The sequence below is a fragment of the Aotus nancymaae genome, unplaced genomic scaffold (genome assembly GCF_030222135.1).
Source record: "Aotus nancymaae isolate 86718 unplaced genomic scaffold, 86718_ANA_hifiasm-v0.15.2.pri h1tg000036l, whole genome shotgun sequence".
Taxonomy (NCBI): Eukaryota; Metazoa; Chordata; class Mammalia; order Primates; family Aotidae; genus Aotus; species Aotus nancymaae.
Genome location: NW_026988450.1, coordinates 38,856,696 through 38,882,280, shown reverse-complemented (window position 1 = coordinate 38,882,280; position 25,585 = coordinate 38,856,696). Strand labels below are relative to the sequence as shown.

The 25,585-nt window shown below is 35.1% G+C and overlaps 1 protein-coding gene across 1 annotated transcript in view; it reads right to left on the bottom strand.

The window, feature by feature from the left end:
* NECAB1 (N-terminal EF-hand calcium binding protein 1) overlaps positions 1 to 25,585 on the bottom strand; it is a 714,313-nt gene that overhangs the window by 664,930 nt on the left and 23,798 nt on the right. The window contains exon 2 of the mRNA XM_064384351.1: positions 16,754 to 16,834. The gene's annotated coding sequence lies outside the window, so the exon portion shown is untranslated. The remainder of the gene's footprint in view (positions 1 to 16,753; positions 16,835 to 25,585) is intronic.

Sequence of the window (25,585 nt, the reverse complement as noted above, 5' to 3'; positions counted from 1 at the left end):
TTTTGTAAAGGGATAATTGGCTGGCAGTAATTCTCTCAAGAGAAGGAAAGAATGAATCTTTAGATATCTAGTCTGTTTCATTTTCCCACCCCTTTACTAATTAAATGCTAAGCCCATGATTTGAATAGGAGAAAACCTGAAGCTGATTGAAGAATTTCTCATCTATCCTTTAGCACCACAGTATCAAAGGTGTTTCATTTTTATTCTGTGAGCACATTCCCTGTTATAGTTTCTTTAATTACCTATCACTTTCTTTCTAAAGATTTTAAATTTACAGGGAAAATGGTGGCTTCAAAAGTGATATTTAAAACAATTGCCTCAGTGAATATCCTGTGTAGGTAGTGGTTATTCAACTACAAAGGAGGTCACCAAAACGCTCCATTTTATCTCTAACTCAAAAGATCATCTTTAGTTTATAGTTGCTAACATTTAAAAATCACTTTTTTAACATACAAAAATACTTATTCCTGAAACTCTCTCCTTTCTTCTTATGTTGGTTAATTCAGTAAACCAGTGAAACTAACTAGAACATAGATGCTTTTCTTCTTTCCATTTTGCCAATAGTGAGATTTCAAACATGCTTAGCAAAGTGTCTGCTTTTCAACTGACTTCCTTCAAGGTCTCCAGACGGCTGCCACAGTTCTAGATATCCCATGCAGATGACCAAGCCCCAAAGAAAATTTTTAAATCACTTTATTTTTGCAATTATCTTCCTGTATTATTTTCTAGTTTCACCCTAAAACGTTTTCCTATCTCGTTTTGCCTTGGTAGAGCTGACTTTCACTAGGGCATGTCTGCACTGTTCTGAGCCACAGTGGAGTGTGACTGGGTGAGAACTCAATGTTCTCCCTCTCCCTAGACACTGGCTTCTCAGATTCCATAGAATGCCTGCCTAGGGCTCATAGGAACAACAGGATTCCTGTTCTGGCTTAACCTTTGCTGCTTGACTTCTTTTGATATAATGTTTATTTCCAAAGTGCAGATGCCCCACTGTTATCAGTTCACCAACAAGAGTTGACCTACAGATATCCAGAAAGGCTCACTTCAGCAAAAGCAAAAAAGAAATATTTCTTTTTTTGCCAAATTTAAAGCTAGTGATCTGTGTTACAAATCATGCTGTAAAAAGTAAAAAATTAAAAGCTCAGATTGGATCAACATTAAGGAGAGGTAAAGATGGGTGGGTTTCCTGGTCTTTTCGAAATAAATGTGAGTTTTTTTTAAAGGATGAAAAAATATGTTTGATACTCCAATTACGTTGATTCATTGACTTTGACCTTAAGAAATCTGGTAACAATACTAATGCCCTAGAACAGTGGAACTTTAAAATTAAATGGAAAAGCATGCACAGCAGTAATGGCAGCCCGTAATGCCCCAGCATAAAGGCTGCATAACTGGAGTAATGGGGAGTTTGAGTGAAAGGCAGTGGAAAGTTACAAGAAATTTAGAAATTATTAAAAGAGAGGACCTTTATTCTAGGTCCTTTTATCGGTATCTGTTTACAAAAAGCCAAAACTATCCACAGTTATTTATCTATTTTTCCCCATTTATGAAGCTTTGAAATATGACAGTCACTTTACGCCATGTAACCCTCATAGAGTGTTGTTGTCCACTATCACACATTTTTTTCTTAATACAGACTCTTGAGGTGGTAAACAGCTTACTCAAGGTTATACAACAAATTCATTTTTACTTAACTGATAGAAACTAAGATCCAAAACTCTTCTCTTCCTCAGGTCTTAACTACCTCATTTGATGAGGATACACAAGCGACCACTCGGAAACTGAGTCAAGCATTCTAAGATTATTTAATTATTTTAAGATTTGATTTAAAACTTGGCCTATTGCTTCAGTCCTCTAGTGGACTTCCTGATTGCATCAGATCAATGGAGTCTATCTTCAGATAGCTAGATAGCTTCACCTTCTTTTTCTTTTTTTTAAACAGAGTCTTGCTCTGTTGCCCAGGCTGGAGTGCAGTGCAGTGGAATAATCTCGACTCACTGCAACCTCCGCCTCCTGGCTGCAAGAGATTCTCTTGCCTCAGCGTCCCAAGTAGCTGGGATTACAGGCACCCGTCACCACGCCCAGGTAATTTTGTATTTTTGGTAGAGATGGGGTTTCACCATGTTGGCCAGGCTGGTCTTGAACTCCTGACCTCAGGTGATCCACCCACCTCAGCCTCCCAAAGTGCTGGGATTACAGGCATTAGCCATTCCGCCCAGCCAGCTTCCCACTTTTCAAAATGATGTATGTGTTCTAATAGAAACCTCTAGTCATAGGTGGTGAACAATGAGAACACATGGACACAGGGAGGGGAACATCATACACCCAAGCCTGTTGGGGGGTGGTGGGCTAGTGGAAGGATGGTATTAGGAGAAATACCTAATGTAGATGTCAGGATGATGGATGCAGCAAACCACCATGGCATGTGTATACCTATGTAACAAACCTGTACATTCCACATGTGTACCCCAGAACCTAAAGTATAATTTAAAAAAAGGAAAAGAAAAGAAACTTCTAGTATTCTATTGTATTTCAATGTGGTTTTGATTTGCATTTCTTTAATGACCAGTGATGATGAGCTTTTTTTCATATGTTTGTTGACTGCATAAATGTTTTCTTTTGAAAAGTGCCTGTTCATATCCCTTGCCCACTTTTTGATGGGGTTGTTTGTTTTTTTTCTTGTAAATTTGTGTAAGTTATTTGTAGATTCTGGATATTAGCCCTCTGTCAGATGGGTAGATTGCAAAATTTTTTACCCATTCTGTTCATTACCAGTTCACTCTAATGATGGTTTCTTTTGCTGTGCAGAAGCTCTTTAATTTAATTAGATCCCATTTGTCTATTTTGGCTTTTGTTGCCATTGCTTTTGGTGTTTAAGTCATGAAGTCCTTGCCCATGCCTATATCCTGAATGGCACTGGGTTTTCTTCTGGGGTTTTTATGGTGTTAGGTCTTATGTTTAAATCTTTAATCCATCTGGAGTTAATTTTTGTATAAGGTGTAAGGATGCTATCCCCATCAAGCTACCATTGACTTTCTTCACAGAATTGGAAAAACGACCACCTTAAACTTCATATGGAACCAAAAGAGAGCCCGGATAACCAAGATAATCCTAAGCAAAAAACAAAAAACAAAAAAACAAAAACAAAAACAAAGCTGGAGGCATCACGCTATCTGGCTTCAAACTATACTACAAGGCTAAAGTAATCAAAACAGCATGGTAGTGGTACCAAAATGGAGATATAGACCAATGGAACAGAACAGAGGCCTAAGCTTTGACAAACTTGACAAAAACAAGCAATGGGGAAAGGATTCCCTATTTAATAAATGATGTTGGGAAAACTGGCTAGCCATATGAAGAAAGCTAAAACTGGATCCCTTCCTTAAACCTTATACAGAAAAGATCTTCTTTATAGTCATTCTTCCCTTCCTTATCTCACTTCCCACTCCCCTACTAATGCTTTCTCCCAAATAAACTGCTGTACTCAACTCTTTGCCTCAGAGTGTGCTTCTGAAGAGAATCTCATCCAAGATAGTCTTTTTACAAGTATTGTTCCCACTTCTGGAGTCTATTTTTCCTTTCCTTCAAACCTACCTGGGAATTTTTCACCATCCTTTACAGCAAACCTTCTTAAAATTTAATGTCATACAAATCACCAGAGATATTATTAAAATGGAGATCCTCATTTGGTATGTCCTGAATGGAATCTGAGATTCTGAAGTTCTAACAGTCTTCTGGACAATGTGAATACCCCTAATCTGAAAACCACACTTTGTGAGCAGCAAATATTTAAGATACAGTTCAAAAACCTACTTCTTTGGTAGTGTTCCCTAAAATTTCTTCATTCCTATCCTGATGATTAAGTTTTCTTTTTTTCCCTATGTTTATTACAGTGTATGGCAATTATCTGTTTGCAAATCTCCAATGAGTATATTCCTTTTAGATGAGGATTTTCTTTTTCATATGAATGTATTCACAATAACTAGCATATAGCCTGACATATTACCAATACCTAATAAATGTTTGTGAACTGGTAGAATTAATGAACAAATGCTAATTTTATGGCATGCTTCACCAAAAACTTTATATGTATACATATTATGTTCAGACACATTCAACTAATTCAGTCAACTGTGTTATAGATATAAATTGTATAAATTCTTCAGATTTCTGGTCTTTTTTTACATTAAATCACAGACTTCAGGACTTCTGAACAAAGGAACAGATTGTAAAATTTCTGCTGTAGCGATATTTAGTAAGACATGTCAACAACATAAGCCTAAAATTGTTTAGTTAACTCCTATCTAAAGGTCAGGAATAGTACCAGTGACTAGAATCCCTTCTTTGTATTCATATTTAAAATCTGTGGATGAATGTTGTGCAAGTTAGTCATTCATTGGGTTTAGGGAGGTGGTGCAGGTGGTGGCAGTGAGTGTGTGTGTGTGTGTGTGTGTGTGTGTATTTAGGCACTCATGCGCATTTTGGGGGTGAAAGATATATTACAGCAGAAATCACAAGAACATCCTAGGAGGAAGTATTTCATGGACTGCTCTCTTACCTGCCACAAATTGGTTGCTATTGCCCTCAGAATCTCAGAATTCAACTTCTTGTTTATTACAGCTGCCTCCTTCTTAAGAAAAACTCAGTGTAAGGTGGTGAAACTAAATCTATCAAGGGAATAGCCTATATGGTATCCTTAGATGGACAACTAATGGAAATAGCATCTGATCTTTCTGCTTTAAGATACAAGAACAGAAGCTAGGGTGTTTACAGCATATCAAGTTCTGAACCAGATAATAGCACTGATAATGGACTAAAGTAAAGTGATATGTGAAGCCCACAGTGTTGACTGGAAGTCAGCTCCTATCTCATTCCAACCTCATTCTCTTACCATTAGAAATCAACCTTGAGCATGTAAGAAAGATGTTTTCATGACAAGGAAAATGGCAACTGAAAGCCCTTGACATATTAAGATTTGACTAGACCAGAAGTTGAATAACAGTTTGTACTTTATTTGCACCAACCACATTGTATTTTAATTCTTATTCTCTAGGTCCATGTTTCCAGTTAGGTTAGTCAAGTCCTTGAGGGCAAGAATCAGTTTAATTCAGTTTTTTATTCCTAGAACATTGCTTGACCTATTGCAGATGTTCAATTATCACTGTTGAGTTAATGAATCAATAAATGAGTGGATAAATGAATGAATTATGGCCACATTATAATTGTCAAAACACCACCAAGCAGTGGATTAGAGCTTTGGGAATCCAGAGAGTCTGGACCTTAGGGAGGAGTCACAGTTTCTCAAAGATTTTACTAGTTCAAAAGGGTATATTTAACATTAAAACAACAAAGAGATATAATGTTGAACCCACTAAGATGGCTCTAAACAAAGACTAACAATAACAAGGGCTGATGAGAACGTAAGAACTTGAACTCTCATGAATTACTGGTGAGAATGTGAAATGCTACATCCACTTCTTTGGAAAATATTTTGGCAGTTTGCTCAAAGGTTAAACATATATTTACTATACAACCCAGTAATTTCACTCTTAGGTCTATTTATACTCAAGAAAAATGAGAACATACGTCTAGATAAAGACTTGTGCATGAATGTCCATAACATCATTCATAATAGCTAAAATTTGGAGACTACTCAAATGTCCATTAACTTGTGAATGGAGAAGCAAAATGTGGTCTATCCGTATGAACAAATACTATTCAATCATAAAAAGAACAGAGTTACCTATAGATGCTACATTTACGAATTTTATCAAATGTAAACTTTTCCAACAGAACTGTTGTTACTCATTATTTCTTTTGTTATCCTGAGAATTTCCATAGAATGCTTTAACTATGTGTTGAACTCCTCCCACACAATCTTGTTATTGCTTATGGTTCAAGTTTTGCCCTTTTAAAAATGGAAATTTATATTTTTATGATTAATATTAAAGTAAATTTACCAATACATGTTATGAAACTCAGAAATTCTTTTACCTTCACCTTGATACTGAGTTCACTGTCTTACTGCTAAAGCACAAACTTTAATAGTTCTTTCACTTCAGTTCTGTAGACAATAAATTGTATTATTCTTGTGGTGTGTGAAAAATGCCTTTATTTTGCTATTACATTTGAATAACAGTGTTGGTGAGGATGTGGAGAAATTGGAACTTTTGTGCACTGGTGGTGGGAAAGTAAAACGATGTAGTTACTGTGGAAAACAGTATGATGGTTTCCCAGAAAATTAAAAATAGAATCACCATATGACCCAGCAATTCTGTTTCTGGGTATATAACTAAAATAATTGAAAATAGTGTCTAATACAGATATTTGTACAAACATGCTCATAGAAGCATTATTCACAATAGTCAGAAGATGGAAATAACCCAAGTACCCACTGTCGAGAAAATGGATAAACAAAAGGTGGTCTATACAATGAAATATCATTCAGCCTTAAGAAGAAATGAAATTATAATGCATGCTACACATGAATAAACCTTGAGGAGACTGTGCTAAGTCAAATAAGCCAGTCATGAAAACACAAATACTGTATGAGTCTCCTTATAAGAGGTACTTAGAGTAGTCAAATTTGTAGAGATAGAAAGTAGAATGGCTTTTGCCAGTGGGGTTGAGAGGAGGATGGAATGAGGAATTGTTGTTTAAGAGGGGTAGAGTTTCAGTTCTGCAAGATGAAATGAGTTCTGGAGATTGATTACGCACCAATGTGAATGTACCTTACACTCCTGACTTAAAATTATTAAGCTGGTAAATTGTATGTTACGTATATTCTGCCACAATAAAAAATAAAAATAAAGGAAATGGGGAAAAAAAATGAAGAAGACTGAAACACATGGCAGGAAATTGAGGAATCATAAACGGAAAACAACAATGAGAGATAGCATCTGAAATGTATTCTTTCACAAACTGGCATTGAGGAAGACTTACTAAGCATAAAGGCATTGAAGAAAAATACAAAGTTAAAGATTAACAAATCCAACCACCTAAAATTTAACACATTTGAAGATCAAAACCTCAGATAAAATGAAGAGACAAGTATTAAATGAAGAAATACATTTTTTTTAAATGTGATCTACAAGAAAATAATATCCTTAATATTTAAATAGCTAATAATAATAGACAACATTTATAGAACTTATACTATGCATCAGGTAGTACTGTGAGGACTTAAAATATTTTATCTAATTACTCCTCACAACTACTCTGAGACATAGTCATATTTATTATTGCCCATTTTAAAGATGAGAACTGAGGTATCTGCAACTTGCCCATTGGTGTCCCATAGAAGTGAAAAAGGCAGCATGAAGCTCAGAAAATCGATGCTAGAGCACCTATGATTCTAAGCACTAAACTCTTTTAAGAAAACATAGAAATACTCCAAAACAAGACAATGACATGAATAGGTAATACTCTAGGAAAAGAAGTGATCAAAACTATAACCATGCTTAACTCATGAGTCATTAGAAAAACACAAATTAAAATAATGTACCATTATTTACCTTTCAAGTTAACGGAGTTTTCTTTCAATTATAACACACATTGAATGCAAGGCTCCAAGGAGACAGATTGTTGAAGAAAGTGAGAAAGGTTGGAAATTGGTAAGACAAAGCTTCCAGACAAAACAGACCAAAAAAAAAAAAATAGTGTGGAGATAGGGGAGGAGAAAAGTAAACAAGGAAGAGTTCAAGCAAGGGAGAAAGAACCTGCCATTTCTCCTTTTGTTTTCATTTCCATAAGAGTACATATGTCCTTAAAATAACCAGTCTAGCTTGTCACTGCAGAGAGAACACTGCTTATTGTGGAGCTGACAAAAAGTAAGAGACGACTCTAGGATATCTGATTGAGATCCATCCAGGTGGGGCACTGGTCATCCTCATGGCAAATAAAAGCAATTTTTCTCCCTTGTGATTCTGTCTTAATCAACTGTCAGCCAACCCAGAGCCAGTGTTTGCCACCTCTGCCCTTTCTGCTGTCTCTGAGCCCAGTCTTTGTTTCTGCTCACACCTTAGTTTGGTGTAATCAAGCCTCTAAACTTCACACTCTGCTGGTTTCAGGGGACTTAGAGGACAAACAAGGGAATGCTGTGTGCATTCCCTACAATGGGCTTCCAGGCAGGGAATCTTCCCCTTGGCTTCATTCCTGCCATTTGTCAATAACTTCCCAGTTACACTATGATCCACCGCACACTCTTCTTCCCAACAGATGCTGACAGTCCTTCCTGGCTTGCAGTCAGTCTTCCTCTGTTTATTCCATGAAGAACTGAAGATATTCAAAGAGCAGAAGTGTTCCTATTCCACCATTATCAGACATTTTGAGAACGTTTGGAATATGATAAAGTATTTTTTTCAATAACATAAAATCAGATTGTCAATAGGGAAGCAATCATCTTAAGTATTTTATCTTTTCTTAGCCTGAATTTAAATTCAGCTACGATTTTAATGATAAAGTATTTTTTTCAATAACATAAAATCAGATTGTCAATAGGGAAGCAATCATCTTAAGTATTTTATCTTTTCTTAGCCTGAATTTAAATTCAGCTACGATTTTAATACTAGCTATGATTATTTAGGCAACATTTATCATCAAATGTTATCTACTATTTGCCTACTATAGTCTAAACCCTGAAAATATAGCTGTTATCAAATAAAGTCTCAGCCTTCAAGAGATTTCAGTGGTTGAAAATGCACAATAAGCAGAGTAACAATAATTTTGTTTATTCCAGAAAATAGAAGTGCTATAAAGAAAATATAATAGAGGAGGTGAGAATGAACTCATTTAGACAGGATGACCTGAATGCCTAGATATTCTTGGCCTTGAGAATTTCTGGAGTCTTGAGGGCAGGAAAGAGCTAGGATAATCAAAGAACTGGAAGAAGTCAAGGTGGCTTTGGCCCAGTGAAGGAAGGAGAAACTACAGAAGATGAGATCAGAGGGGTGAGCAGAGGCCAAATGAAGTGAAGTTTAGGGCTGCAGTGAAGAGTGCAGACATTTTTCTGCTTGTAGTAACAAACCATTGAGGGTTGAAAGTAAGGGGCACAATTTTCCTAGAAATATGAGGACATGCAAATCATTTTCCTAAATTCTCTATCATCCCAAATCATGACATGAATCTCCCATATGCTGGGAACAGAACTAATGTGAGATCAAGAATTCAGGGCCCAAAGAAGCCCTCTCACACTGACAGATGTCTCCCAGGTAGCCACATGATGTTTAAAGTTTTAATAATAGAAAACGATTTATATCATTTCCAGAAATTCATACTATGATGCAACTATTAGGTCATAATACATTATTTAAATCATTAATAAATTAGTGTGCACTAACTTGTCAATTTGCATAGAAGAAATGGGTGAATTGGGGAGTGAGGGAGAACATTCAAAAGGAGAAACTCCTGGCACAGTGGCTCACACCTGTAATCCCAGCACTTTGGGAGGCTCAGATGGGTGGATCACAAGGTCAAGATCAAGACCATCCTGGCCAACATGGTAAAACTCCATCTCCATTAGAAATTCAAAAATTTTCTGGGTAAGGTGGTGCATGCCTGTAGTCCCAGCTACTCAGGAGGCTGAGGCAGGAGAATCACTTGAAACCGGGAGGCGGAGGTTGCAGTGAGCCGAGATCACACCACTGCATTCCAGTCTGGGCGACAGTGCGAGACTACATAAAAAAAAAAAAGTAGAAACTCCCTCAGAGTTGTAGTCCATTATTAGAACATCTGAGTGGGAGTGCTTAGAAATACTGATCCTAGGGCAAGGGAACACCAGAGACAAGAGAAGATGGTACAGACGGCAGACAGAAAGTCACTGAGGACCAGCTTAAAATATTTGCATGAGAAAAAAAGTAGTCTTCCTAAAAGTCAGGACTATACTTTCAACAGAAATTATTCATATGTTGAGCAGTCACATAGCTCTTACAGGTGGCCCTTAGAGCAATAGCTGCCCGGAAATCAGACTGAGGAAATCAGAAACTTTTATCTCATCTTTCTCACAGATGCAGGGAAAACAAAATCAGGAAGGCACCACCCTCCTACCACTTGGAACCTCTACGCAATTTAGTCAAAAATTAGCCGGTATCATCAAAACTGTGAAAACAGAAACATCAACATGTTTAAAGCAGAGACATTGCCCCTTTCTTCCAGTTTCGATCTCAGAAACCTAAGCCAGAATTTCCTATTTATGAAAAGGTACTTAAAGATACCTTGCTAAAGAGCTTAATAGTATTAAAGGCATATTGACTTAAAAATCTGAGGAGTTTTTCTCAAATGCTTAAAATAAATCTTCATATTTGTTCAGGTAGTCCTCTAAATAACCTCCAAAAATAAGTGACATTTTCCTCTGAACTTTCAAACAAAAGAAATTAGAACCTAAATGTCTTCTGTTGTTGTTTTATCAGAAAGCTAGCCCTAGACTCTATGACAACCATTGTATATTTTTTTCATTTGTTTGCCTTGTCTCTCCCACTTCATTATAAACTCCTCAGGAACAGGAGGTGTTTCCTTTTATAGGTCCCCAGAGTACACAGTGGACACTTATTAAATGCTGTTGACCGGCTGGCTATCTGACACAAACAAACACAGAATGAAAACAATGACACCATTCTCACAGAAAAGGATGAAGGAGACATAAATTTGACATGTCACATTGTTGATAGAACTACCCTGTGTCATTCACAGATTAAGTGGAGTTTTGATCTTTAGGGTGGCTCCACAAATCCCAAATAACATTCTTTTTTAAAAAGAAATTGGTTTGTCATGGCCAGTAAGCACTGGATTGACCTGGGTAATATGTGGCCAAATTTAGACCCCATAGACGGATCTGAATGTTGTTAAATATTTGATGTTTTGTTTCCAAATTTCAAAGGCAGACACTTCACATTGAGACTTTTGCAGATGCCTTCCTCTGCTTACCCAAGCTGAGATGAATATTCCTGTGGATTTATCTTTCCTTAGGCATTTTAGCATTATTGAAGTGGAATATGCATGTGTTGCTATGGTCAATATGTTCTGATTTAATAATCAGAACAACCAAGGCCATTTCTTTTCTATTTCTATGTCTTTTACTCTGTGGATGCCTCGTGATTATGAATCATAATGATGAAGTCGTATTTGATCGTATTTATATCCATTTATATTTTGAAATGATGATGCCCATTTGTCTTTCTTATTCAGTGATGATAAAATAGTTGATTGAAAGCAAGTGTGTAAGAATGCTTAATTTGCATATTATCTGAATGCCATCAAAGCTATTTCACTTCCCTCTCCAAGGATCTTCTCTCATGACAGGAAAGAGTTTGAGAGAAGTTCCTGCTGAGCAGCATTTCTGAATGAGAAGCCAATAATATTTGAATCCTGCAAGGAAACCACTGTGAGACTATATCATCTAACAAGCATCTGAAATTCTGATTTACTATCCCTGTTCTGAAGGAATTCCAGCTCCTCAGAAAGACACTCTGTAAGAAAGCAGAAGTCTGATTCAGATGTGGGGCTGCTTACCAGGGGTACCTTCAATTGAACAGATAAGAGACTACATGTAAACTACCTTAAATCTCAAGGAAGACACAGCAAACTGTAACTTTCCTACTAGGATAAAAGATCTCTTTCACTTTTGAGACTGAAAAACCTGACTTCTTTAACTGGAAAGAAACCCTCATGGGAGTTAATGCTGTTAATACCAAATGAAACTATAATCTCTTTGCCTGTCTGTGGCAAGGAGAAATCAGCAGGAATTCAGAGGGAATTTCAGGTCTTCTTTCTGGAGAGTAAGAAGGCTGAAAGAGAAATCCCAAACCCTCTTTAATTTGCATCTATTAGCCTCCCAATGAATAACCCATACACTATTGAATAAAAGGAGTATTCCTTCTTGTCAAACAAATATTGTCAGGCACCGTGCTAGGTGCTAAGGTTTCACTGGTGAACAAGACAGTCTGATCTCTGCCTGTATAGGGCTTCTGCATGGGTTAGAAGGGAAGACAGACTTCAAGGATGCTTTTATGACATAGCTTCCTCTGTGAGATCCAATAAGTCTTGCTAGGAAAATTAAAAAAAAAAATGTTTAAGCTATGACCTGAAAGATGAGAAGCAAAGGGCCAAAACAGGAGAGAAGAGTGTTTAAGAAGGGGTTGTGGCCACAAAGTCAAAAAAGTTTAAAGGCCCTTTTTATATCAAACTAAGCTAACACGGGCCCTTCCTTGGAGGTACTTATCTTTTTTCTCCCCAACATAACCTTGTAAAGTATTGTAATCACTTTACAAACACTAACTTACTTAATCTTCAAGAAAACCTGTGACATAAGAACTATCTTTAATGATTTTTCAGGTGGGAAAATCAAGACAGAGAGAAGTTAAGCAACCTGCCTATAGGTAGAGCAAGTCAAGGTAGAAACAGGCACTCAAGCCTATGCTGTCTGCTTCTAAGTCTCTGCTCTTCATCACTATAGTAAACAGTCTCTCTATTTACTTCCAACTTAAGATGGTTTGGTGAGTTTAAGGCCAGACCTAGAAATCAAGATTTGTTTGAGTAATGACTGAAAATAGTTAACGATTATAAATAAATACACTTATTTTTTAAAAATTGAGAATCAAAGAAATTAAGAAAAGTATAATCTCCCAGTGATTATACTTTTGTAAGTAGTAGAACTGGGATTCTCAATTTTTTTAATCTGTAAAGTGAGGATGATAATGCCTACTTCATAGTGTTGTTTTCTTGAGAATTCAATCAGCTAATAGGCAGAATGTATACATTATTATGCTCTTGGACCTGGAATATCTAAAAGTGAATTGATTGGTAGAATTTTCTTTTAAAAATAAGTGTAACAAACCAGTGGATCTTAGCTTCTTGGGCTCTGTCGGTGTGAGATCCGCTGAGCAAGACAACTCAGCTCCCTGGCTTCAGCCCCCTTTCCAGGGAAGTGAAGGGTTCTGTCTCGCTGGCATTCCAGGCACCACTGGGGTACAAAACAAACAAACAAACAAAAACTCCTGCACCTAGCTCAGTGTTGGCCCAAATGGCCGCCCAGTTTTGTGCTTGAAACCCAGGGCCCTGGTGATGTAGGCACCCCAGGGAATCTCCTGGTCTGCAGGTTGTGAAGACCATGGGAAAAGCGTAGTATTTGGGCCAGACAGCACTGATCCCATGGCTTCCCTTGGCTAGGAAAGGGAGTTCCCCAACCCCTGCACTTCCTGGGTGAGGTGATGCCCACCCTGCTTCTGCTTGTCCTCCATGGGCTGCACCACTGTCTAACCAGTCCCAGTGAGATGAACCAGGTACCTCAGTTGGAAATGCAGAAATCACCCACCTTCTGCCTTAGTCTCGCTGGGAGCTGCAGACTGGAGCTGTTTCTATTCTGCCATCTTGTCCCAGAATCCCAGGTCAATATTTAAATGGATCTAATGTTCATCACCAGCTATTTTTCCATGATGTATTCATTCTTAAGGTTAATTTTATTTCATTGCTTGACTCTATGTTTGAACACTTTTTCTCTAAGATAGTCTCATTAGCTCTGTATTATTTAAGATCTTTTATATCTTAATACCTGCCAAATGCTTCCATATTGAACAATATCTTGGCTGGTTATCATATTTCTGGATCACTTGGTGGAGTACTGTTTTCATCACCCTACCCTCCCAACACAAGAAAACTATCACCTTGCAATTATATATCTAATACTACTATCTTTCAGACTGAAACTGAGAAAATTTACTACTAGCAAACCCTCACCACAGGATATTCTAAAGAATCTGTTTCTGATAGAAGGAAAATTGTCCCCTATTGAAATTGTGAGATACAGAAAGGAATAATAATAAACATAGAAATAAATGTGTAGAATATGTGTGTAAAACTAATTAAAATATAAATGTATAAAAGAGCAATATAGCAAAATAAATAAAAATATTGGATAACAACGTCTTGTAAGTCAGGAGAAGATTGATATGAATTAAAGTATTCTACAAACCCCTGTATTGTTTAGGAGGAAGGTAAAAAATTGTTTAAATTTAGACATTGTTTTGCTAAGTATGCATGTTGAAATTCTTCAAATAACTATCAACTTATTATAAAAGGGGTAAACAACCTCAAAACTGGTAGAGGGGAAATCAATAAATTCAAAATAAAGCAAGAGAAAAACAGACAGAGGGGAAGAAAGTAAATAAACAAGATTGAAGAAATAAATCAAAGTACACTAGTAATGACAATCAGTAAAGGGAGAATACTCTCCAGTAAAGGCAAACATTTTAAAACTGAATTTTTAAAAAATCAGCTATATCATATATAAAAGAGAGCTAAAAACAAAGACACATTAGAAACAGAATTCTGTGTAATGGTAAGTGAAATAAATTGTTGTTACTATATTAACATTTTAATACAAAGCACATTATTAGAAATAAAGTTAATTTACATATTTTGATAATATTTTCAATTTAAAGAAAAATGTAATAATTCTAAACTTGAATGCCCATGTTATCATAATCCAAAATATATACTGCAAATATTAACTAAATTCAAGTAGAAATGGACACATTTGCTATCATACCTCTCTTGATAGTTATTAAATCAAAAATTCTGTAAAGATATAGAAGATTTGAACAACACAATTAAAAACTTAGTGTATGTGTGCACATGATGTTGGGAAAATATAATTAAAACAACAAAAATCTTAGGCAGGGCCCAGTGGCTCACACCTGTAATCACAGCGTTTTGAGAAGCTAAAGCTAAAGGATGGCCAGGAGTTCAAAACAGATCTGGGCAACATAGCAAGACCTTGTTTCTACAGAAAAAAATTAAAATAAAGTAAAAATTAGCCAAGTATGGTGGTGCATGCCTGTAGTCCTAACTACTCAGGAGGTTGAGGCAAGAGGATCCCTTCAACCCAGGAGCTAGAGAATAGTGAGCTCTGAATTGCACACTCTACTCCAGCCTGGGCAACAGAGCAAGATTCTGTCTCTAAAAAACAAGAAAGAAGAACAATATCTTCTCCCAACCCAGACATCCTCTTCACAAAAGTAGTAGAAATAGAAGATGTTGTATTATTGAAAGAATATTAAGCCAGAATGTGATATATGTCACAGGCAATCCACTAAGAGTTTGCAAAGACAGAAATCTCACCCTTTATATAGGCAAGCAGATACAACCCATTACATACATGTTTACGAGATAATAACTAGTTCTCAAGTGACAGGACTTGATAGCACCATCAGTCACACATCCTAACTTTACCTGGTAAGTAGGTAACCATCTGTGTTAGCTAATCAGCTGGATCCAGAGCAGAGGTTTGGGGGAGGTTGGAGAATTTCTCATGAATTTTTGACAAGAGATGGTTTTGCAAATTGGAACAAGACACCCACTGACTCTCCTATCTGCCCACAGAAAATGAGAGATTAGAGTGCTATCTCGCTAGCTCCCTTGTTGTTAACATTTCAAAGATATGGTACCTAGGTCCTTAAGAAAGAAAGACATTCTTAAAGCTGATGAAATCCCTATATAGTCTTCAAAAGGATTTATGGACGTTTCAGACAAATAAGAAAGTACTTTAAGTTTTAGTTAATTACTTCATTACATTTTCTAAGGTTAATGCTGGCAGAAAATAGAGGGAAGGGAAATCTCTTATTTTCAGTTGAGAGAATGAAGCTTCTTATTTTTATATTGTATTTGTCTTTAAAATGTAGAAGATTGTGAGCAACAATTGAAGAATAACCCATACTTTTCAAGACACATGGACTAATTGTTTTTTAAAATTGACCTTCCATCTGATGAACAAACCTCAACAAATTTCAAAAAAAGTTATTATCCAGTCCACAATCTCTAATAAAATTGCAATTAAGTTAGAAATCAAGAATTTATTTAAAGGTATCAATCCCAATGTCTAAATTAACTAATGGGTTAAAAAAGAAATCATATGAAAGATTTAAAATGCTATATATCAAAACTTGTGTGGTGAAGTTAAAATACTTCTGGATCAGAAATTTATAGCTTTAAAAAATCCTTGCATTATAAAAATTTAATCCTGAAAATAGATAAATTAAATACCCAATTTAAGAAATTAGAAAAGTAATTGAATAAAGTTAAATGGATGACAAAATAATAAATATAAAAACAGAAAATAATAAACTGTAAGACAAAGATACAATATAGAACACTAACACAGCCAAAAAATTATCTGATAACACTAATAACTTTTACAAAACTCAAGGATGATTTTAAAAAGAGAAGACACAAATAAACATAATTAATAATGGAAAGCATCCATATTTTCTGATACTGAAAAGATTAAATATATAATAAAATAGCATTAACAACTTTATACCAATCATTTTAAAACTGAACTTAAATATGACAAATTCATAGAAACCTATAACTGTCCAAAAATTGCTGTGAAAATAAATAAAAATTTTGAATAATTCTATAACGATAGGTAAGTGGAGTCTAAAGTCAAAACGTTTCCCACAAAGGGAATACAAATCTGAGATTATTTAGCCAACAAATTCTATGAGGTTATATAATTTACATCTTTCAAAACCATTACAGAAATAGAAAAAAAAAACAACTGACCAAATTTATAAGACTAGCATAACCTTGATACAAAAATTTGACAAGGAGAGCACAAGAAAGAAAAAGTAGTCATGAGGAAAGATACAAAATAAAGCATTAGCAAATTGAATCCAGCAATACATGAAAAGGATAATACATCATGATCAAAATGAGTTTTTCCCGAAAATGTAAAGTTATAAAATTAATTAATGTCACTCACCATACAAATGGATTACAGCAGAAAAATATCAGATGATTATTTCAATTGGGGCAGAAAAAATCCTTCAATGGAATTCAATATCTATTCATTAAAAACAAAAGAAAAAATCTTATTAATCGTCAGGGAAAGTAAAACTAAGCCAACCATGTTACACCCTCTAGATTTCAGAAAACTTAAAGCCAGAGAACATCAGGTGTAGGCAACAATACCTAGCATTTGCAGATGCAAGTGGGAATGCAATTTATTATCATGTCATGATGTTAAAAATGCACCAACCTTACCACTGAGCAATCCCACTACCAGCCTATAGCCTAGAAACACTTTGAACAATTGCAACAGAGAATAGGTAAACTATTTATAGCAGCATTTTTGACAGTAACAATAATAAATTAATACTCATTGAAATACCCAACAATTATAGAATAAATAACAAAGTTTTGGTATATTCTTACATGAAATACTTTACAGCAGTATAAATTAAAGTATTTCAGCCATATATATCAAAATAGAGTCTCAGGACATAATGCTGCATTTAAAAGGCTAATCACAGAAAACTAAATATAGCATCATTCTATTTACATAAATTTCAGAAACACAAAATCAACTATTATTTAGAAATACAAACATATAAGAGGTATGGAATTGAAGAAGGACACACAGAGAAATTCAAATGTACTGTTAGTATTCTATTCTAAACTGGTTGGTAATAGCTAGATATTGATCTTATTGCTATTCTTTTTACCTTATTCAAATATTATTACTCTCCTTATATATTCAATATTTTAAAAGTTAATTAAAAATACATCAAGTGAAAAAAGGGAATCAATTTTTTCCCTGCTCCAATGTGGTATAATTGCAAGTCAGTATCAGAAAGCTGGTGCCAAGATTTTCTTCTTTATAACAAGTGAGTCCTGAAGAATTCAGTTCTGCACAATACACAATTTGTAGGCATAAAGATGAGATGGCTGCAGAGTATGCACAATTTATTGTCATCCTTTGAAGATCAATGTGCTACTTAACCACTTTGTTAAGTAAGAAAAAGATGCACAAGCAATAGTTTGTACATTTCCAAACGTCCTGCCTGTCTCATTCACTTTTGCTAATCTTCCTATCTTATGCAACTTATTCTGTACAATGTTATTTCTCATCTTTTTTCTCTACTTCAAATGTCCAAGGACATATGGATAAAATGGTAAAATTCTCTTCAAATCAATATACAATTCTAAAAAAATAACCTGAAGATATTGCAGTAGTCTCATATTTCATGTTGCTAGTAAATTTTTGCTTCCCATATTTTTGTGCCAGCAATATTTAAAGATTTGGGACATGTGGGCCATAAAATAAGAAACTGTCCACTAGCAGAAATTTATTTTTAATCATTTAAATTAGCACAATAATTGTATTACTATTAAAGCAATATATGCATGATAACCCAAGACTTTCACCTAAAGTCATATAATCTATGAGAGAATAGCACCTTTTTGTTAAAATTCAGTTTCATATTTTAACATAGTATTGATAGAGTAACTCCTAGGCTTTTACCAATAAATTAACCCCATTTAAAATATGTTCTACCTTGGATACTTATTTATATTTTCTACATTAATAGCAGTATAACATATTCTATGTAGTATTAATTTGAGGGTCTCTCAAAGTTTAAGGTGGTATGTTTTTATGTTCTTACAAATTTGACCCGAGTTTATCCATTTCCAAGATATCCATCAAAATTTTAAAGTATGAGAGCCTGTAAATGAAGAGTATGGTGGCAACCAGAATGGGTGGCATACAAATAAAGGGGAACCACTCCCTACAACTCTAGAAAAGGAATCTAAGCATTGCTTTTTAAAGTTAAAATGATAACATAAAGCATCAATGCAAAGATGTCCAAATAATTAGCCAATTTTCGTAGGAGTGTAAAGGGAAGAGGTTATTGCGGATTTGGCTAATCTGGGAAGCCTTACTGGAAGACGAGATATGAAAGCTGGATATAAAGGAATGGGTATGATGTGAATAGATAAGGAAACATTTATGTTCAAAAACTTAAGCAGAGACTTAAGACAGAGAAGCAAAATATATTTATAGAAAACAATGAGTAGAAGAGTATAGTAATTATATGCCTGTCTTTGCTTTCACAGAAGAAGGGGGAAATGATGTGACTACTTCTGGCCAAATCACTGAATTCCAGTTCAAGACCCACCTTTTCCCTCAGTTACAATGACTGGCACCGTTTTATAAAGTGGTTGCTTCATCAGGCTGGGATCTGGCATAAGGACAGTGATGAACAGAGGCCCAGCTAAGCCTCAAGCACACATATCATGCATTTTCTACTCCAAGCCCCTGAGATTTGGGAGCTGCTTATTACCAAGCACAACCTATTGCATCCTGTCTACTTCACAGAGGGAACAGTTAAAACAATAATGAGACATTATTTCAAATAAGGAAATTATGGAGAAGTTTAAATGCCGGGCTAAAATATTTGAAGTTTATTAAATAAAAAGTCAGTAGGAAATCATTGAAAGTTTGTGAAGAGGGAAATAAATGTCAATAGAGAGTTTTAAAATCAGTGTGGTCACAGCAGTAGGACAAATTAAAGAAGGAAAGAACAGAGATAACTAACTAGTTAACAGCCTATTGCAACATCCCAATGAAAAATGCTAAGCTGTCTAAACAGAGAATGATCGAAAATTCAAGAAGAGAGAGGTAACAGTGAGAAATGAATCTAGCATTTCAAGTCTGAGTGCCTGGGAGAAATTTAGTACTATAATTAACAGATATAGAAGACTGCAATTAAGAGGACTATTTCTGTTGATAATAGTATCATTTTCTTAAATTTGTCTTGAAAAAAACTTATTTTAGATGTGTCAGGTCTGGGGTGACAGGTAGCGAGTCAGATATATCAATGTATCCAACAGGAAAGTGAAAATATGGGAATATTGAAAAGTTCAAAAGTCAATGGTGATGAATTAGACCTGAGAGCCATCTGGCTTGGGTAGTTGTCTAGAAGTGGTGATGTTATCCAAGATAGAAACTGCACAATGACAAGCAGTTTCATGGTTAGATCCATCAGGAATTGATGAAGAAAACAGAATTTATAGATGAGGAACTATTCTTTCCACCCTGAAATAAGGCTACTGCTGCCAACATCATATCTGGGGATTGAAGATGGAGTTCAGAGCACCTGATGTCATAACTCTTGTCTGCTGGAGCTGCTTTTCTGCCCAAATCACTATAAAAAAGAATCACCTCCATTTTCCAAATAATTCATGAGTGCATTTCATTAGTACAACTCCAATCACATCCATGACCCTAAGCCACAAAAAAGTATTTAAAACATAGTGTTTAGACTAATAGCCCCTTAATATTATGTGAATGGTAGAAGAGTGTTGGAACATACAAAGGAGATACAAATGGATGTTGATTCCAAGTAGACAATGCAAAGTCCCCATGAGACAGCAAAGTAGAGAAATCTAACATCCATTAGGTAAATTAAAAATAACCTTCTGGGAACTTAGAGAAAGATCGAGATATATCAACATTTAGATCAGGGGTGTCCAATCTTTTGATGTCCCTGGGCCACATTGAAAGAATTGTCTTGGACCACACATAAACTACACTAACACTAACAATAGCTGATGAACTTAGGAAAACATCACAAAACAATCATAATGTTTTAAGAGTTTACGAATTTGTATTGGGCCACATTCGAAGCCATCCTGGGCTGAGTGCAGCCCACAGGTCACGGGTTGTACCAGCATGACTTAGATAGTAAGTTGAAGCCATGGAACTAGTTGAGATTGTTTAGAGAGAAGATTTAGCTCGTTTGAGGTATTAAATCCCCATCCCAGTGACCACAGTGTTCAAAAAGAAAGCCTATGTTTAAAATGCAGGAAGAAAAACCTGCATCAAGGGAAATTTGCTCCATATTGGGCTTTAGTAGCCAACATTTCTGACAAGGAATTTCCTAATACTGTACTTAAAATACCGTAGATTGACCCTATGTAGTGAATTAAAGGAAGAGCATGTGAAGGTGCAAGTGGTTTGAAATAGGAAGAACTGGATGGAACCAATAACCAGTTAAAATATAGTAATGTATACAATTTCCCAGTGTGAATGTATGTATGCTGTGCATGTGTTACCTAAAAATTAATATTAAACTCTGATAAGATTTTTATTTCTAAAAGTTGACATTGTTGTACTGCCTTTAAATTTGGAGATGAGGTACAAAATTAAAGCTGATATTATTATTACTTTTTTTTTATTGCATTTTAGGTTTTGGGGTACATATGAAGAACATGCAAGATTGTTGCATAGGTGCACATGTGGCAGTGTGATTTGCTGCCTTCCTTCCCTTCACCTATATGTGGCATTTCTCCCCATGCTATCCCTCCCCAACCTCCCACTCCCTGCTGCCCCTCCCCTATTTCACCCCAACAGACCCCAGTGTGTAGTGCTCCCCTCCCTCTGTCCATGTGTTCCCCAATATTATTTTTTCACATTTTTCCACTTGGACCAATTTCGCAACTCAATTGTTTTTTGAAAAAGTATTTTTAAAATGAGCTCTCATTCTGTTCAAACAGTATTAGGCACTAGTTGAGATCCAAAGATAAGACATTGCCCTCCCATCAAATGTACCAAAATTGATTAAATTAAGATGTTATTTGGAATCATGGTTATTGTTAGAGCAATCTTTTCATTTTTCTTTATTATTTTCAGAGAGAATAAAGTCTCCTTCTACTGAGGTAACAGTTACCACAAAGATTTTATAATTTAAACTGGTTTGTAATAATTTTTATATCTCTATATATTTGGGTCTAATGAGATTGCAATTTTATTTTACATTTTGTCCTTTTTTTGTTAAGTATATTCTCCCTAGTTATTCAACAACAAAAAATATATAGTTTTTAACAAAAAAAAAAGGGTCTGCTTGATTCTTCTGTTAATTCAAATCTAAATCTGTTTGTAAGTTTTATGAAATTACATGTAACAAAATATACTATCTACACATAGACAAATATACCCATAGAATTTTAAATTAACATTATTAATGGTTAATAAACAAATTCATCAATCATGTCTTCATTTACACTTTTATTGTCAATGCTAATTATTTGTTATTATAAAGTCAGAAGTTTGTATTTAATTAGGATTATTAGTGGTGTTTGAGCAAATTAAAATGTGTTTGAAATTGCACAGTGCCTCTATTAGGCAGCAAATCAGATATGAACAGCATTTGCATATGGTAATATCAGTTGTCTTGGGACATAAAGATTTCTGACCTTTAAAAAAAGTCAGAAATTTACTTTTCCAACACCTGTTCTATGCTTGCATGTGTGCGTACATGCAAGAGCATATATATTAGTAGAGTAAATATATCTACAATATTGTAAATATTTATGCATTCTACATTTGCACAAACCTGAAAAATTGTGACCTAGAGCTTTCTATCATGCCTCATGGTTTGACTCAGACATTTAAGTGTTGCTCTATCGATTTTTCATTCAGTCCTAAAGTGCATTCTAAACACTGTGAAATAACAAGCCCAATATGTACTGTTCTAACGTTTTTACACTTAATGGAATAGTTAGCATTTGTCTGTATTTGGAATGGACTGGAAACAGGTAGAGGTCCTGCGAACAGTTTACTTCCATTCAGCTGCATAAGATTTCAACATGTCACTGTAGTCAGTTTGGGGACTAAAGGGACAATCCCGGACAAGTCAGGTAGAAACTAAGAGTAAAAATGCTCAAGAAACCAAATAACTATTATATCTAAATTGGCAAGAGACGATCTCGTCCAATTCAAAGTACTCCATCTCATGCACGTGCCAGGTCAGGGTAGCCCTCATATCCCTGAGGGGTGTTTTGCAATTCCTCTTCCCTGCAGGCTGAGGCCATGTGCAGCACCTAAGTCTGAAATACTCATTATCAGAGTAAAAACAGATAGGAAAAGAAAAAGTGATGATTCTGGGGCAGTTTCTGACAACAGCTTTCTGGTGTTTGTTGCTCGACTGCATTAATAGAGAAGAAGACATGAGGAAGTATGTCAGCCTGCCTTCAAGGTAGGGTGACCAACTTTTTAGAAAGCCAGCCTGTGACACAGTCAAACCAAACCAAGAATCCACAATAATATACTATATAATAAATAACACTCATATGTGCTATTACTTTAAAATATGAATAATAGGTATTTATCAAAATTATAGATTATTCTGTATTATTTATTTTTCTTTTTGTAACTGCTATAATTTAAACAAAACAACAATAGAAATAGTTAATGGGCAATAAACAATAGTTATTTATAATAGGACAAATTAAATTATATGTGAGCAAAATATATATTTATATTTTTATAACATTTCTCTAAAAGAACAAATTAACTCTTTTTTAACCCTATTGGGTATTTACATTTTGTAGGCATTATTACTGTGTACTCCTTAAATATATAAATGTGACTTTAAAAGAATGTAAGCAAGACTAAACAGATATTACCTGTATTTAATGATAAAAAATATTGACATGTTTATCTTTGTCCCAGGATATTTTTTCTCTTTCTAGTTTCTTTTCCAATAATACTTCTCTGAACTGAACTGACTCAGTCTTTAGGCATCCTTTTTTTCTTCTATGTAGTAGTAAAACTGAATACAATCCAACATAAAATTCACTTTGACTTGCAGCTCTTCTCATATCAAGCCCACATTTCACTGACTCTTGGTGTCAGTCCAAAGCTATAGTATCAAGTTAAATATCCTTTCTGCACATGTGTTTAAGCATGGAATACTTAGAATTTTGCTTACTTGCAAAAGCAAGTTTTTACATTCATAGGAATTAGTTTCCGGAGCTCCAAAACTTTCCACCCACTTGTATCCTCAGTCTGGTTTTGATAGAGTAGTTATTTGCCAATCAGGTTATTTGCATCTATAAATTTATTATAATTACTATCTATGTCTAAAATGCCCATGATCATTAAATTCTTTAAAGCACAGTAGACGTCATCATACCTTATAACCTCTTTTTCATGAGAAACAGGGGTTAATTTGTACTTGAGGCTTTGAAGTTCAAATAATCTGAATTCCAAATAAATTAGTTCTTGTAAAGAAACTGAAGAAATCATTTCTGGTTGGCTTCCCTGTTTCTGACATTCAGAAACTGAAGTACAAGTTAGTTCATCCTTTTCTGGGCACCTTATGTACTCTTAAAAAACTATCAAACAGTTTTCAGAAAACTGCATATAAATTTCTCTTTTGCTATAATCCTCTTCTCCATTTCACCCTCAACATAATTCCAAATTTAAAAAATGCATTCATCTTGTCTTACACTTTGAAAACATGACTTGATGTCAAGTCAGAATTTAAAAATCTTTCCTACGGGCAGAAAAAAATTACATTCACCTTGTAGGCACATATTTAAGGAAGTTGTCTCCTTTCATTTCTAATAAGTCAAATATCCCATTAAGTGCTTCTTCACATTTTGAGAAAAATAAAAAGTAACCAAAAACTTGTATTACAAATATTTCAATACCACAGGTCATCCTATCATACTTTTCTTTCTGTAAAAAAGTTCAGAACATTTCACTGGGAAGATCTTCCTCATTATTTTGGGGAAGAAGTTTATAGCTAGAATTTCCCAAAATTTTTATTTGCACTGTTTATGGAATATGCAGACAGATAAACAAAGTCTAATTTGTACTTGGATAAGATATCAACTATCTTTTGTTTTATGTTTTCTGATACTTTATTAAAATATTCATAAAATTCAAGATATTTTGAAACTCCATTTTTGGGATTAAAGTGCTTAAGAGCTAGGAGGAATATTTTGTGTTACTTTGATTTGAGGCATCACATGATATATTAATACTACAGAAAGAATGAAAGAATTAATGTGAAATCTAATAGAATCAGCTCAACCATTTGTTATCCAAATTTTCTCTTTTCTGAGGTTAGTTGCACAAGCCATTCTGAGGTTAGTGGCAACCTCAGAAACTAACTTTACTCAGTTTCATAGAGCAATAATGTGAACAATAAAATAATGTGTGTTCTTTCATGTACTTTGCACAGCTAATTCAGGATCTACTATTTTTGGTTGAGCGTTGGTTTCTTTTTACTAGCCAAAACAACTTTTGATTGACTTAGAATTACTTGTTTGTCTCATCCTGACTTCTGAGACCCATTCTTCATTAGGAAGGTCCCCAACTTATGATGGTTTGACTTAATGATTTTTCAACTTTACAATAGTGCAAAATCAATACCCATTCAATACAGACCATACTTCTTTTGCAATGCTGGGTAGCAGCAGTGAGCTGGAGCTCCCAGTCAGCCATGCAAATTCAAATTATGGTTATTGGGACAGAATCCCCACTGTAAGTCAAGGAGTATCTGCATATGCTTTTATATCATCTTCTCTACCATGCCCAATCCCCAATTTTTTTCTGCATATTATACAATCTCGTTTAGGGTATTTGCCCACATAATTCAGTTCTATGTGTTCTTCCACCTATCATTAAAATAGTATAGTCATTTAAACTTCATTTTTATAATGTTTGGGTCATGCTGGAATTGCCACTGTAATCCTTCTCATTGTCATTCTCTGAACTATTAGAAAATGTGGGCCAGGCACTGTGAATCGACTGTAATCCCAATACTTTAGGAGGTTGAGGTAGGAGGAGTGCTTGATCCCAAGAGTTTGACACCAGCCTGGGCAACATACTAGACCCCATCTCTACAAAAAAAAAAAAAAAAATCAAAACATTATCCAGGCATGCTGTCACACACCCATACTCCCAGCTACTCAGGAGGCTGAGGTAGGATGATTACTTGAGCCCAAGAGGTCAAGGCTG